This window comes from Staurois parvus, unplaced genomic scaffold (genome assembly GCF_062004578.1).
Source record: "Staurois parvus isolate SC_StPar_1 unplaced genomic scaffold, SC_StPar_1.0 ptg000670l, whole genome shotgun sequence".
Lineage (NCBI taxonomy): Eukaryota > Metazoa > Chordata > Amphibia > Anura > Ranidae > Staurois > Staurois parvus.
This window is the reverse complement of record NW_028318466.1, coordinates 3,927,183-3,940,612: the sequence shown is the minus strand read 5'-3', so window position 1 is coordinate 3,940,612 and position 13,430 is coordinate 3,927,183. Positions and strand designations below refer to the sequence as shown.

Sequence of the window (13,430 nt, the reverse complement as noted above, 5' to 3'; positions counted from 1 at the left end):
GTGCATTCAATAGAAGCCTGCAAGCAGGCACGTAAATATTTGGTATTGCAGAAGAGACATAGCATGTCTATTCTACAATTAAGAGCTGCCTGCTTGCAGTTTTATATTAGGTAAATTGATTGTAAACCCTTACATAAAACCAGTGAAGTGACTGGCCTCAGGTGATACACAAAGATTAAACAAATCTTCTTACATAAGTTGTACCATTCTGTCTACAATATTCTCTTCTCTATATCCCTTCTAAGATAAGAATTTAAAACTTGTCTGAGCAATCAGAACTGCAAAGCTCAGTGAGGAGAGCTCTGAGAGCTGATTGGAGGGAATGGACACCCCCCCTATAGCAGGACTATGAACAAAGTACAGTTTTAAACTAAATCAAGTCCAGCCAGTGAGAACCCTCCCCATAATCTCTCTTCTAAACATATTGGAGATTAGGCATGCCTTCCACCCCATCCCACAATGCAGTGCCTTGTGTCCCAGTGACCTAACAATAAATCTGGATATTATCAGGTTGCCAGGTATCTTTTTATACATGCATGAATTTTAAGAACTTTGCTCTGGCAAAGTCCTGGAGACAAGCATGGGAGGAGGAGACAATAGAGCTTGAGAGCAGGAGATCGTAAGAGGAGCAAAGAGGACAGTTTGGGTGATATTTGTAGACAAGATTGGTGATAAAGCTTGAGCAGGGTTGTGAATAGCTTTGCATGTTGTTGATATTTTGAATTTAATTCGCTGGACAATCAGAAGCCAGTGAAGGGATTGAGAGGAAGGGGTGGCAGACACTGAGCAGTTGGAAAGCTGGATGATTTTGACAGCAGCATTCATGATAGACTGAGGGGATAGCCTACGGAGAGGTAGGCCTATGAGAAGGGAGTTGCAATAATCAAGGCAAGAGATAAGGGAGCGAATGACTAGCTTGGTGGTTTCATTAGTTAAATGGGGGCAAATTTTAGAGATGTTATGGAGGTGAAGTCTTTAAGCTTTTGACAGCGACTGGATATGGGACCAAAGAGGATAGATCAGAGTCCAGGATGACACCTAGTACCCTTGCTTGAGGGGAGAGACTGATAGTTGCATTATTGATCTTGATGGAAAAGTCATAGAGGAGAGCACGAGGAGGAGGGATATTATCAGCTCTGTTTTAGATAGATTTAGTTTAAGAAATTGATGGGACATCCATGCTGATATGTCAGTTAGTAAGTTAGTAATGCGAGAGGAGACTGAAGGAGTGAGGCGAGGAGTAGAGAGATTTGGGTGTCATCGTCGTAGAGATGGTATTGGAAGCCGTGGGAGGTTATCAGGTGACCAAGAGAGGAGGTGTAGATAGAGAAGAGAAGGGGTCCAAGAACAGAGCCTTGGGGGACCCCTACGGAAAGAGGAAATGGAGAGGAGACAGAGTTATAGATAACACTGAAGGAGCGCTGTGATAGGCAGGTGGAGAACCAGGATGGAGCAGAGTGGAGTTTATTGAGAAAGAGTAGGTGGCCAACAGTATCAAAGGCTGCAGAGAGATTTAGTAGTAAGAGTAGGGAGTAGTGGCCATTGGTTTTAGCAGTTAGTGAATTGCCAGTGAGTTTTAGTAGGGCAATTTCTGTAGAGTGCTGCAAGCAAAAGCCAGACTGTAATGGGTCTAGAAGGTTGTTTTCAGTGAGGTAGGAACTAAGACGGTTGTAGACTAAGTGTTCTAAAGGTTTAGAGGTGAGCAGCGAGATGGGTCTTAAGTTGTTCAGGTTGGTGGGGTCCAGTGAGGGCTCTTTAAGTATGGGAGTGATCTGTGCATGTTTTAGGGGGTAGGGAAAGGTGCCAGTAGATAGGGAGATTGAAGATGTGAGGAAAGAGCATAGGATAGAAGAAGAGTGTGACTGTAATAGTTGAGCGGGAACAGGGGACAGTTGGTTAGGTGGGCATCCAAGAAAAGACTGGTAACCTCTTCAGTAGTAACCAGTTCAAAAGAGGAAAGTGTTGACTGTGCTGTTAGACAAGGTATGTTAAGTGGGGAAGATATCTGTATAGTGGATGTATCCTCATGTATGGCATCAATCTTGTCTTTGAAGTGATTGGCAATCTCTTGGGCAGTGAGTGAGTTAGTAGGTAAAGAGGGTGGAGGACAAAGCAGAGAGTTAAAGGTAGCGAAGAGCCAATGAGGAGTGGATGACAAGGTATTAATAAGAGAGACAAAGTAGATTTGTTTAGCAGCATGGAGGCGGGAATTGTATTTTAGGAGGACAGATTTATATAGGGTGAACTCCTGCAGTTATTTGGTTTTACACAACAGTCATTCAAGAGCAGAACAACGTCTCATGAGATTTCTGTTGTCAGTTTGCCAAGGTTGTAACAGTTGGGGCCTGATTCTTCGTGTAGTTAGAGGAGCAAGTACATCTAGTGAGGATGAAAGTGAAGTGTTGTAGATAGAGGTGGCCAGGTTAGGACAGGAAAGGGGAGATTTTGTCATAGAGGTGGTCAGTAACAGAATAAATAAAAGAAGGGTTAAAGTGTTTGCTGTTTGGAGGGGTAGGTGGTTAGAGACAAGGATACTGTGAAAGCAATGAGGTTGTTATTAGAGAGCGGAAAGGGAGTGTTGGTGAGGTTGCCAGGAGTGCAAAGATGGGAGAATACAAGCTTAAGGGTATTACCACTGGAGTGAGTGGAAGCGTGTGTCCATTGTGTTAGGTCAAAAGATGAGGTAAAGTTGAGCTGTAGCCGGGCTGTTAACATTAACAGGGACGTTAAAGTCACCAAGAATGATAGTGGATATTTCAGAGGAGAGAAAATAGGGTAGCCAGGCAGAGAAGCTTTCAGTGATCCCTGGAGGCTGCAAAAGCCATGACACACATGGCAGGGCATCATTAGGGGTAAGCTCCAAGTACCTGAAAGACACAGCTTGCTCCCATTGCCAAAGAAAAGGAAGAGGGCAGCGATGGACACGGGGCAGCCAAACAGCAGATCGCAGCAGGAAAATGCCAGATTTGCTGTGCATGTGAAGACATTCTTTAGTTATTAGGTATAAGCCTAGGTTACTTTGTGGGTCATCTGGACTACTAGGAGAGGCCATAGACGGTTTTAATCTCAGCCTGTTCAGCAAGGACCAAACAAGATTCGAAACATATGGGCAGACTGAATGTATCTAAGTTAATCGATCGATCAACTTGGGTACAACCAGCCTATCCGATTTAACGTGCGATTATTGCTAGTGGCTATTCTAGCTGCTATCAGTAGTAACTGTGTTCTCCTGGTGAGGGGAGCCATTGGCTATGAGGGAGGGAAGACTGCATTGATGGGGGAATTGAGCGATTTTCTTTCCTGAAACCTGTGGTTGCAGGAAAAAAAATCACTTAGTCTATGGCTGGTTTAACCAATTGCCACCCAGCCTATGGCCAAATGGCAGCTGGGCAAACACTTCGTCCCTCCGGGAAGATGCCATATGACGTCCTTCCCAGATTGCTCATGCCCGCTGGGCCGCGTTGTGGCGAGATCTGTCACCGGGCATGTACGTCGGACATGGCAGATGACCGATCTGTGTACCGGCCCCGTTGCCAGTACCATGTGAACTGCTGTGACCAATCACAGCAAGTCACATGACAGTTGTATCCGATAGATGGCTTCCTTTCATGCCATCCATTGTATACAAGTGTGTCTACCTGTGAATGGTCAGAGCGATCACATGCACAGGCTGGGCCAATCACAGCCCATCACTGTCATGTGATTAGCCGTGGCCAATCACAGCTAATCACAACAGAAAAACCTAAATGAATTGATTTCAATCAGTTAAATGCTTGCTTATACAGTGGGGATCGAAAGTTTGGGCACCCCAGCTAAAAATTTGTATTAATGTGCATAAAGAAGCCGAGGAAAGATGGAAAAATCTCCAAAAGGCATCAAATTACAGATTAGACATTCTTATAATATGTCAACAAAAGTTAGATTTTATTTCCATCATTTACACTTTCAAAATAACAGAAAACAAAAAAATGGCGTCTGCAAAAGTTTGGGCACCCTGCAGAGTTAATATCTTGTACTGTCCCCTTTGGCAAGTATCACAGCTTGTAAACGCTTTTTGTAGCCAGCCAAGAGTCTTTCAATTCTTGTTTGAGGTATCTTTGCCCATTCTTCCTTACAAAAGTCTTCCAGTTCTTTGAGATTTCTGGGCTGTCTGTCACGCACTGCTCTTTTAAGGTCTATCCATAGATTTTCAATTATGTTGAGGTCAGGAGATTGTGAAGGCCATGGCAAAACCTTCAGTTTACGCCTCTTGATGTAATCCCCCGTGGATTTCGTGGTGTGTTTAGGATCATTATCCATTTGTAGAAGCCATCCTCTCTTTAACTTCAGCTTTTTCACAGATGGCATCAAGTTACCATCCAAAATTTGCTGAAATTTTATTGAATCCATTTTTCCTTCTACTCGTGAGATGTTCCCTGTGCCACTGGCTGCAACACAACCCCAAAGCATGATTGATCCAACCGCATGCTTAACAGTTGGACAGAAGTTCTTTTCATTAAATTCTGTGCCCCTTCTTCTCCAAACGTACCTTTGCTCATTCCGGCCAAAAAGTTCAATTTTAACCTCATCGGTCCACAGAACTTGTTTCCAAAATGCATCAGGCTTGTCTATATGTTCATTTGCAAAGTTCAAACGATGATTTTTGTGGTGAGGACATAGAAGAGGTTTTCTTCTGATGACTCTTCCATGAAGACCATATTTGTACAAGTATCTCTTTATAGTGGAATAGTGTACCACAACTACAGTGTCTGCCAGATCTTTCTGGAGGGATCGTGCAGTCAAACGTGGGTTTTGAATTGTTTTTCTCACAATCCTGCGAGCTGTTCTGTCTGATATTTTTCTTGGTCTTCCAGATCTTGCTTTAACTTCCACTGTTCCTGATGACTGCCATTTCTTAATTACATTCCGAACAGAGGATACTGACATCTGAAAACGCTTTGCTATCTTCTTACAGCCTTCTCCAGCTTTGTGAGCGTCAACTATTTTCAGTTTCAGTTTTCTAGACAACTGCTTAGAAGAACCCATGGTGCTGATTGTTGGGGCAAGGTCAGATGAGTCTGGGCATTTAAAACCTTTGAGATTGACATAACCTGATCTTCGCAGACGATGATTGAGAACAATCCATGACACTGGCAGGTCTCAGCTTTGCAAAGGGGGCAGTGCATGCTATAAACTCTGCAGGGTGCCCAAACTTTTGCAGACGCCATTTTTTTGTTTTCTGTTATTTTGAAAGTGTAAATGATGGAAATAAAATCTAACTTTTGTTGACATATTATAAGAATGTCTAATCTGTAATTTGATGCCTTTTGGAGATTTTTCCATCTTTCCTTGGCTTCTTTATGCACATTAATACAAATTTTTAGCTGGCGTGCCCAAACTTTCGATCCCCACTGTAGCAAAGAAATTCTTTGCTATAATCAATCAAATTGTGTAAAAAAAAAAAAAAAAAAAAATACCGGTCACTTCCCCAAAGTAGTACAATGTTACTATTGTAACATTATACTACTTTGGTCATAGTGCAATATGAAAAAATCTTAAAAAAAGAGAAAGAAATGTAATAAAAAAATTAAAAACATTTTTTTTTAATTATCTTTTTTTTTTTCGGACTGTCACCAGTGTCCCTGGTCACCGCCACACCAGTTTTATGATGATTCTGTACTGCACTGGTGACAGTATGTAAAAAAAATTGTGAAAACATTTTCTTTAATTTCTTAAAAATTACGACTTCAAAAAACTCACCATGCCTCTTATGAAATACGCTAGACTGTCTACTTTGCAAAAAGGGGTCATTTGGGGGATATCTGTACTGTTCTGACATTTTTGGGCCTCAAGAAATTAGATTGGCCATCAGTACTTCAGGATTGATCAATTTTCAGATATATCCCATAATTTGTGAACTCTATCATTTTCCTACAGACTAAATAATAAATACTGATTTGGGTTATTTTCACTAAAGAAATGTAGCAGAATACATCTTGGGCTAAATATATGAAGAACAATTACTTGCAAACTTTTATGACCGCAATGAAGAAAAACGCGGGGTTTTTTTTCACAATTTTTGGTCCTTTTTTGTTAATTTAGTAAAAAATAAAAACCCCAGTGGTGATTAAATATAACCAAAAGAAAGCTCTAGTTGTCTGAACAAAATTATAACATTTTAGTTTGGGTATAGTGTTGCATGACTGCGCAATTGTCATTCAAATTGTGAGAGCGCAGAAACCTGAAAATTTGCCTGGGCAGGAAGGGGGCAAAAAGTGCCCGGTATTGAAGTGGTTAACCATTAGCCGCCCGGCCAATGGCCGTTTGGCGGCTTCAAAAGTGTTGCTGCATTCCGGGTGCATGCCATTTGGCGTGCTCCCGCACATGTGCAGTTTGCGCTAATGCAGAGCGGCGCAGCAGCGCGATCTGTCACCGGCCATGTACCTCGGACACGGCCGATGACAGATCCGAGTACCGGCTCCCGTTGCTGGTACCATGTGACCTGCTGTGACCAATCACAGCAGGTCACATGACAGTTGTATACAATGGATGGCTTCATTCATGCCATCCATTGTATACTAGTGCCTAGCTGTGAATGGTCACAGCTAATCACATGCACGTCATGTGATTAGCTGTGACCAAATCACAGCTAAGCACAAAAAAAAAAAAGCTGAATGAATCGATTTCATTCAGGTAAATGCTTGCTTATAGCAAAGTAATTCTTTGCTATAAGCAAATTGTGTAAAAAAAAACAAAATACTGATCACTTCCCCAAAGTAGTACAATGTTACTATGGTAACATTGTACTACTTTGGTCATAGTAAAATATGAAAAAAAAATCTTAAAAAAATAAAAAAAAATGTAATAAAAAATTAAAAATAATAATAAAAAAAAATATATCTATTTTTTTTTTCATACTGTCACCAGTCAGTGTCCCTGTTCACCACCATGCCAGTTATATGATGACGCTGTACTGCACTGGTGACAGTATGTAAAAAAAAAAATAGTGAAAATAATTTTTTTCATTTTTTCATTTTCCGAAAAATTATGACAAAAAAAATACAACTTCAAAAAACTCGCCATTCCTCTTATGAAGTACGTCGGAATGTCTACTCTGCAAAAAGGGGTCATTTGGGGATATCTGTACTATTCTGACATTCTTGGACCTCAAGAAATTAGATTGGCTGTCAGTACTTCAGGATTGATCAATATTCAGATCTATACCATAGTTTGTGAACTCTATAACTTTCCTACAAACTAAAAAATACATCCTAATTTGGGTTATTTTCACCAAAGACATGTAGCAGAATTAATCTCGGCCTAAATTTATGAAGAACAATTATTTATTTGTAAACTTTTATAACAGAAACAAAGAAAAATGTGTTTTTTTTTCAAAATTTTTGGTCTTTTCTTGTTAATTTAGCAAGAAATAAAAACCCCAGCGGTGATTAAATACCCCCAAAAGAAAGCTCTAGTTGTGTGAAGAAAATGATAAAATTTTAGTTTGGGTACAATGTTGTATGACCGCGCAATTGTCATTCAAAGTGTGAGAGCGCTGAAACCTGAAAAATGGTGTAAAATTGCACGGTATTGAAATGGTTAAGAATCATTAACTCTGCGATGACTACCTCGTCCATGTAGCTGGCCAGCTAAGACCAGTCCTAGGTTGTTAATATGGTTCACATATATGTGTATACCAAACCTGCCAATAACCTCAGTATAATATATATGTGCATATGTTAAAGCCAAAAGTAGAATCATTGCTGTATTTTATGTCTTTGATTGTTATATGACATTTATATATTCATTGTGTTAGCAGAAGCAGAAAAGGAAAATATGCCTTTAAGAGTTAGTTAAAGGTGAGCCAATCACAGACAGCCTCACACTGTACAGAGCCTTAACCAATCCCAGCCAGTTTCACATTTATTTCTGTGTAAAACTCCCTGCTAGGATTTTCTAGAGACACATGCTCACCAGACAGAAGAGGAAACTGACAGTTCCAATCAGAAAAGCTTTATGGAAACAGAGAAGGCCAAATAGGTATTTAATGCACTTGTGTGTTCCTGTGTTGTTTAGTAATGCAGGTAGATCTGTATGTAAAAACTGTTGTATGTGTTTACTTGTAGTTCCACCGAACTTACGAATTAAACGAATCAAGTCACTGTAGAGTAATCATAATCTAACGAATTTACCGAATCTAACGAATTTATCAATCTATCGAATCAACCCAATGTAATACGAATTAAACCATTGTAATATGAAAGAAACAAGCCATTGTAAGCAGTTATATGAAGAAGATTGAAGTTATTAAAGAAGTTAACTAAAGTATTCGGTGTGCTCTTTAAACCTACTGCATCCATAGAGCGGCATTGGAGGAATTACAGAGTAAAGTCAGTCTAATCAAACAAAGAAACAGCAATTGCATAATTTTTCTAATGCCATAGCGCACTAGGCACCAAAGGGTGCTGCGCCTGCCACAGTCCAACCTACTGGTACCTTTTATAAAGCCAATAAAAATTAAAGAGGCATGGCAGGTTTACTTTAAAGATTTTTGACCGATGAGTTATCTTTAAGTGCTTTTATCTGCAGGAGCAAAAACAGTAATCCAACAGTGCCTCTAGGGAAACGACTTCAAAAAGAAAGCCAAGTTTACCTCAATAACTTCTGTATAACTCGGTAGTGAAACAGTCCAGAAGGAAACGCTTAACTGAATTACTACCATGTGCCCCCTGTTTGTACTTACTGAACACACGCATCCCAGTACTGATCTTGAATAACTTCATAGACTTGATGTAGTGGAGACTTTGCAGGAAATGCATTAGTGGAAAATAGCAAATAGATACTACAGCTGTACATGTTGATACTATATTTTAAAGAGGAACATAAATGCATGGGGATACAAAAACTGTTGTTGGTCTACATCAGTGGTGGGCAACCTTTTTTTTCAACTGAGCCAAATCTCGCCAAAACCACGATTGAAATTTATTTTGAGAGTCACATTTTTAAAACTGAAAATACATCTCCCATATAGTAATTCATCCCCCATAGTAATTCATCCCCCATATAGTAATTCATCCCCCATAGAGTAATTCATCCCCCATATAGTAATTCATCCCCCATATAGTAATTCATCCCCCATAGTAATTCATCCCCCATATAGCAATTCATCCCCCATAGCAATTCATCCCCCATATAGTAATTCATCCCCCATATAGTAATTCATCCCCCATAGTAATTCATCCCCCCATAGTAATTCATCCCCCCATAGTAATTCATCCCCCATATAGTAATTCATCCCCCATATAGTAATTCATCCCCCATAGTAATTCATCCCCCATATAGTAATTCATCCCCCATAGTAATTCATCCCCCATATAGTAATTCATCCCCCATAGTAATTCATCCCCCCATAGTAATTCATCCCCCATATAGTAATTCATCCCCCATAGTAATTCATCCCCCATATAGTAATTCATCCCCCATAGTAATTCATCCCCCATATAGTAATTCATCCCCCATAGTAATTCATCCCCCCATAGTAATTCATCCCCCATATAGTAATTCATCCCCCATAGTAATTCATCCCCCCATAGTAATTCATCCCCCCTATACTAATTCATCTCCCATATAGTAATTCATCTCCCATATAGTAATTCATCCCCCATATAGTAAGTCCCCCATATAGTAAGTCCCCCATATAGTAAGTCCCCCCCCATATAGTAAGTCCCCCCCCATATAGTAAGTCCCCCATATAGTAATTCATCCCCCATATAGTAAGTCCCCCATATAGTAAGTCCCCCATATAGTAAGTCCCCCCCCATATAGTAAGTCCCCCATATAGTAATTCATCCCCCATATAGTAAGTCCCCCATATAGTAAGTCCCCCATATAGTAAGTCCCCCCCCATATAGTAAGTCCCCCCCATATAGTAAGTCCCCCATATAGTAATTCATCCCCCATATAGTAAGTCCCCCCCCATATAGTAAGTCCCCCCATATAGTAAGTCCCCCATATAGTAATTCATCCCCCATATAGTAAGTCCCCCCTGTGTCAATTCACTTACCTTTGCTCCGCGCGTTCCTCTCGCCGTGCTTCCCGCGCCGTTCTGGTCTTCAGGGCGGACTGTGAGAGGAGAGGAGTTCGTCACGCTGCCCCGCCTACATCCTGGCTGCCCCGCCTACATCCTGACAGCTGCAGAGTCCTGACTTTTAGGGCGGCCGCCCGAGAGGAGGGAGGGGAGCGGGCGGCCGTCCGAGAGGAGGGAGGGGAGGGGAGGTGAGGGGGCGGCCGCCCTGCACACGCCCGTCCGAGAGGAGGGAGGGGAGCGGGCGCCCGGCACACAGAAGAGCCGCATTTAAGCTTGTAAAGAGCCGCATGTGGCTCGCGAGCCGCGGCTTGCCGACCACTGGTCTACATGAAAAAGCATGTTGTAGAAGGATTTATAACATCACTACAGTGTCCAGTCTCAGTAGTTTCAGGATTCAGTATCTTAACCACAGCTATTGCAGCAGCTGCAACTACAGGGGTTAGGCAAAAAAAACGGAAGCACTACATGATTTGCAGGTGTGAATGTGACAACATGTGGAAAGTGGAAGTGATGTAACATTGTTTTGCTTCCGCTGTGTGATAAGACACCTAGCTAATGGTGAGGTGAGGAGTGGAGATGAGAAGAGGTCTGTGCTTTCTGTAATGCATCAGAAATGAAGTAGGCAGGGCTGACTACGTGTGCTTAGGAATTCAGAGCTGCTGGGGAAGGCAGGAGCATACTGTATTTCTGACACGTCATATGTTTAGTACTTGCCATATGTTTAGGGGATAACAAATAGAGAAATGACCATGTATTTTGGAGATGTTCTATATATGTATTTTATTTTTTATTTTGCCTTGACATATGCTTTAAGCAAGTTGTTTTTTGTAACTCTGTTGGAAAGTTTCTTAGCTGGAGTTCCTGCCAGTAACAGTAATTCCTGTTTCAGGCTAATAACACTAAACCATTAGCACTGTCAGCCTGCTCTGCGCATTCCTATAGTTGAATGTTGTCCTACCAACTGAAGGAGCTCATACCATAGACAGACAGCATTTTTTATTGTGATGCAGTGACTTAGCGTTGTTAGCCTGCAGCAGGAAGTGCTTTTACTGGCAGCATCTCCAGGTAAGAAACTTTGCAATAGATTCACAAAAAATGTTTTGATTAACCTCTTCACGCCGGCCGAACGTAAATGTGCAGCCTCCTGGCGTCTGGGCCTAGACGCCAAGCGGTCGAACATTTGTGTTCTATTAAAAAAAAAAAAAACATGTGCTGAGAGCGCGCGCCCTGCGTGCTCCCAGCACACATGTCCAGTACTCACGGAAAGGTCCCAATCTCCTCTTTCGATCGGGACCTTTCATGATCATGTGACCGCAGTGATGGCGTCACGGCGGTCACATGACTCTAAACCCCGCCCCTCCTGAAAGCCTTAAAGGGCCGGGAGGCGCCGGCGCCAAGGGGTTAAGAAAAGTATATAGTGAGGCATGATGCCAAACTGTAAAATAGTTTTGGGGTTCACATACATCTTAATAATCTTGCTGCTTTATAACTTTTTAAAGTGGTTTTAAATGCTCTAGGTTTTTTTTTTTCCCTTCATGCATTCTGTGCATGAAGGTAAAAAACCTTTTGTGTGCAGCAGCCCACCAATAATTACCTGAGCCCTATCGTGATCCAGCAATGTGCACGAGAACTTCGGCTTTCTGGGGACTTTCCCTCCTCATTGGCAGAGACAGCAGGGGGAGTCATTGGCTCCCACTGCACTCAATCACAGCCAGTGAGCCAATGAGGAGAGAGAGGGGCAGGGCTGAGCCATGGCTCTGTGTGTGAATGGACATGCAGAGCAGTGGCCTGGTAGCGAGCCTGCTTGGGTGCTTGCTCTGGGGGAACTCGACAGGAGGGAGGGGCCAGAGAGTGCTGGCAGAGGAACGGAGAAAGGGAGGATCGGGGCTGCTCTTTTCAAAACCACTGCACAGAGCAGGTAGGTATAACATGTTTGTTATTTTTTAAAAATTGCCTTTAATATCACTTGAAGTTAATTTACAAAAGTATATAAACTAACTGATATTTCAATTAAATAAACACTAGGAAGAGTTCTAGCCCACAGCATATACAGTGGGGCAAAAAAGTATTTAGTCAGCCATCAATTGTGCAAGTTCTCCCACTTAAAAAGATGAGAGAGGCCTGTAATTGGCATCATAGGTAGACCTCAACTACAAAGACAAAATGAGAAAAAAAATCCAGACAATCACATTGGCTGATTTGGAAAGAATGTATTTGCAAATTATGGTGGAAAATAAGTATTTGGTCAATATCAAAAGTTCATCTCAATACTTTGTTATATATCCTTTGTTGGCAATGACAGAGGTCAAACGTTTCCTGTAAGTCTTCACAAGGTTGGCACACACTGTTGCTGGTATGTTGGCCCATTCCTCCATGCAGATCTCCTCTAGAGCAGTGATGTTTTGGGGCTGTCGCTGGGCAACACGGACTTTCAACTCCCTCCAAAGGTTTTCTATGGGGTTGAGATCTGGAGACTGGCTAGGCCACTCCAGGACCTTGAAATGCTTCTTACGAAGCCACTCCTTCGTTGCCCGGGCGGTATGTTTGGGATCATTGTCATGTTGGAAGGCTCAGCCACGTTTCATCTTAAATGCCCTTGCTGATGGAAGGAGGTCTGCACTCAAAATCTCACGATACATGGCCCCATTCATTCTGTCCTGTACATGGATCAGTCGTCCTGGTCCCTTTGCAGAGAAACAGCCCCAAAGCATGATGTTGCCACCCCCATGCTTCACAGTAGGTATGATGTTCTTTGGATGCAACTCAGCATTCTCTCTCCTTCAAACAAGACGAGTTGTGTTTCTACCAAACAGTTCTATTTTGGTTTTATCTGACCATATGACATTCTCCCAATCCTCTTCTGGATCATCCAAATGCTCTCTAGCAAACTTCACACGGGCCCGGACATGTACTGGCTTAAGCAGGGGGACACGTCTGGCACTGCAGGATCTGAGTCCCTGGCGGCGTAGTGTGTTACTGATGGTAGCCTTTGTTACGTTGGTCCCAGCTCTCTGCAGGTCATTCACTAGGTCCCCCCGTGTGGTCGTAAGAAGCATTTCAAGGTCCTGGAGGTCTTCAATTTTGTTTCTGATGTCCTGCGACAGCTCTTTGATCTTCACCATAGTGGAGTTTGGAGTGTGACTGTTTGAACTTGTTATCAGTATAAAAGACACCTGTCCACAACCTCAACAGGTACCATTGATACAGGTAATGAGTGCAGGACAGAGAAGCCTCTTAAAGAAGAAGGTACAGGTCTGTGAGAGCCAGAAATCTTTCTTGTTTGTAGGTGACCAAATACTTCTTTTCCACCATAATTTGCAAATAAATTCTTTCCAAATCAGCCAATCTGATTGTCTGGATTTTT

The 13,430-nt window shown here is 42.0% G+C and overlaps 1 protein-coding gene across 2 annotated transcripts in view; it reads right to left on the bottom strand.

Annotated features, from left to right (window-relative positions):
• GASK1A (golgi associated kinase 1A) overlaps nucleotides 1-13,430 on the bottom strand; it is a 56,405-nt gene that overhangs the window by 21,796 nt on the left and 21,179 nt on the right. The window lies entirely within an intron of this gene.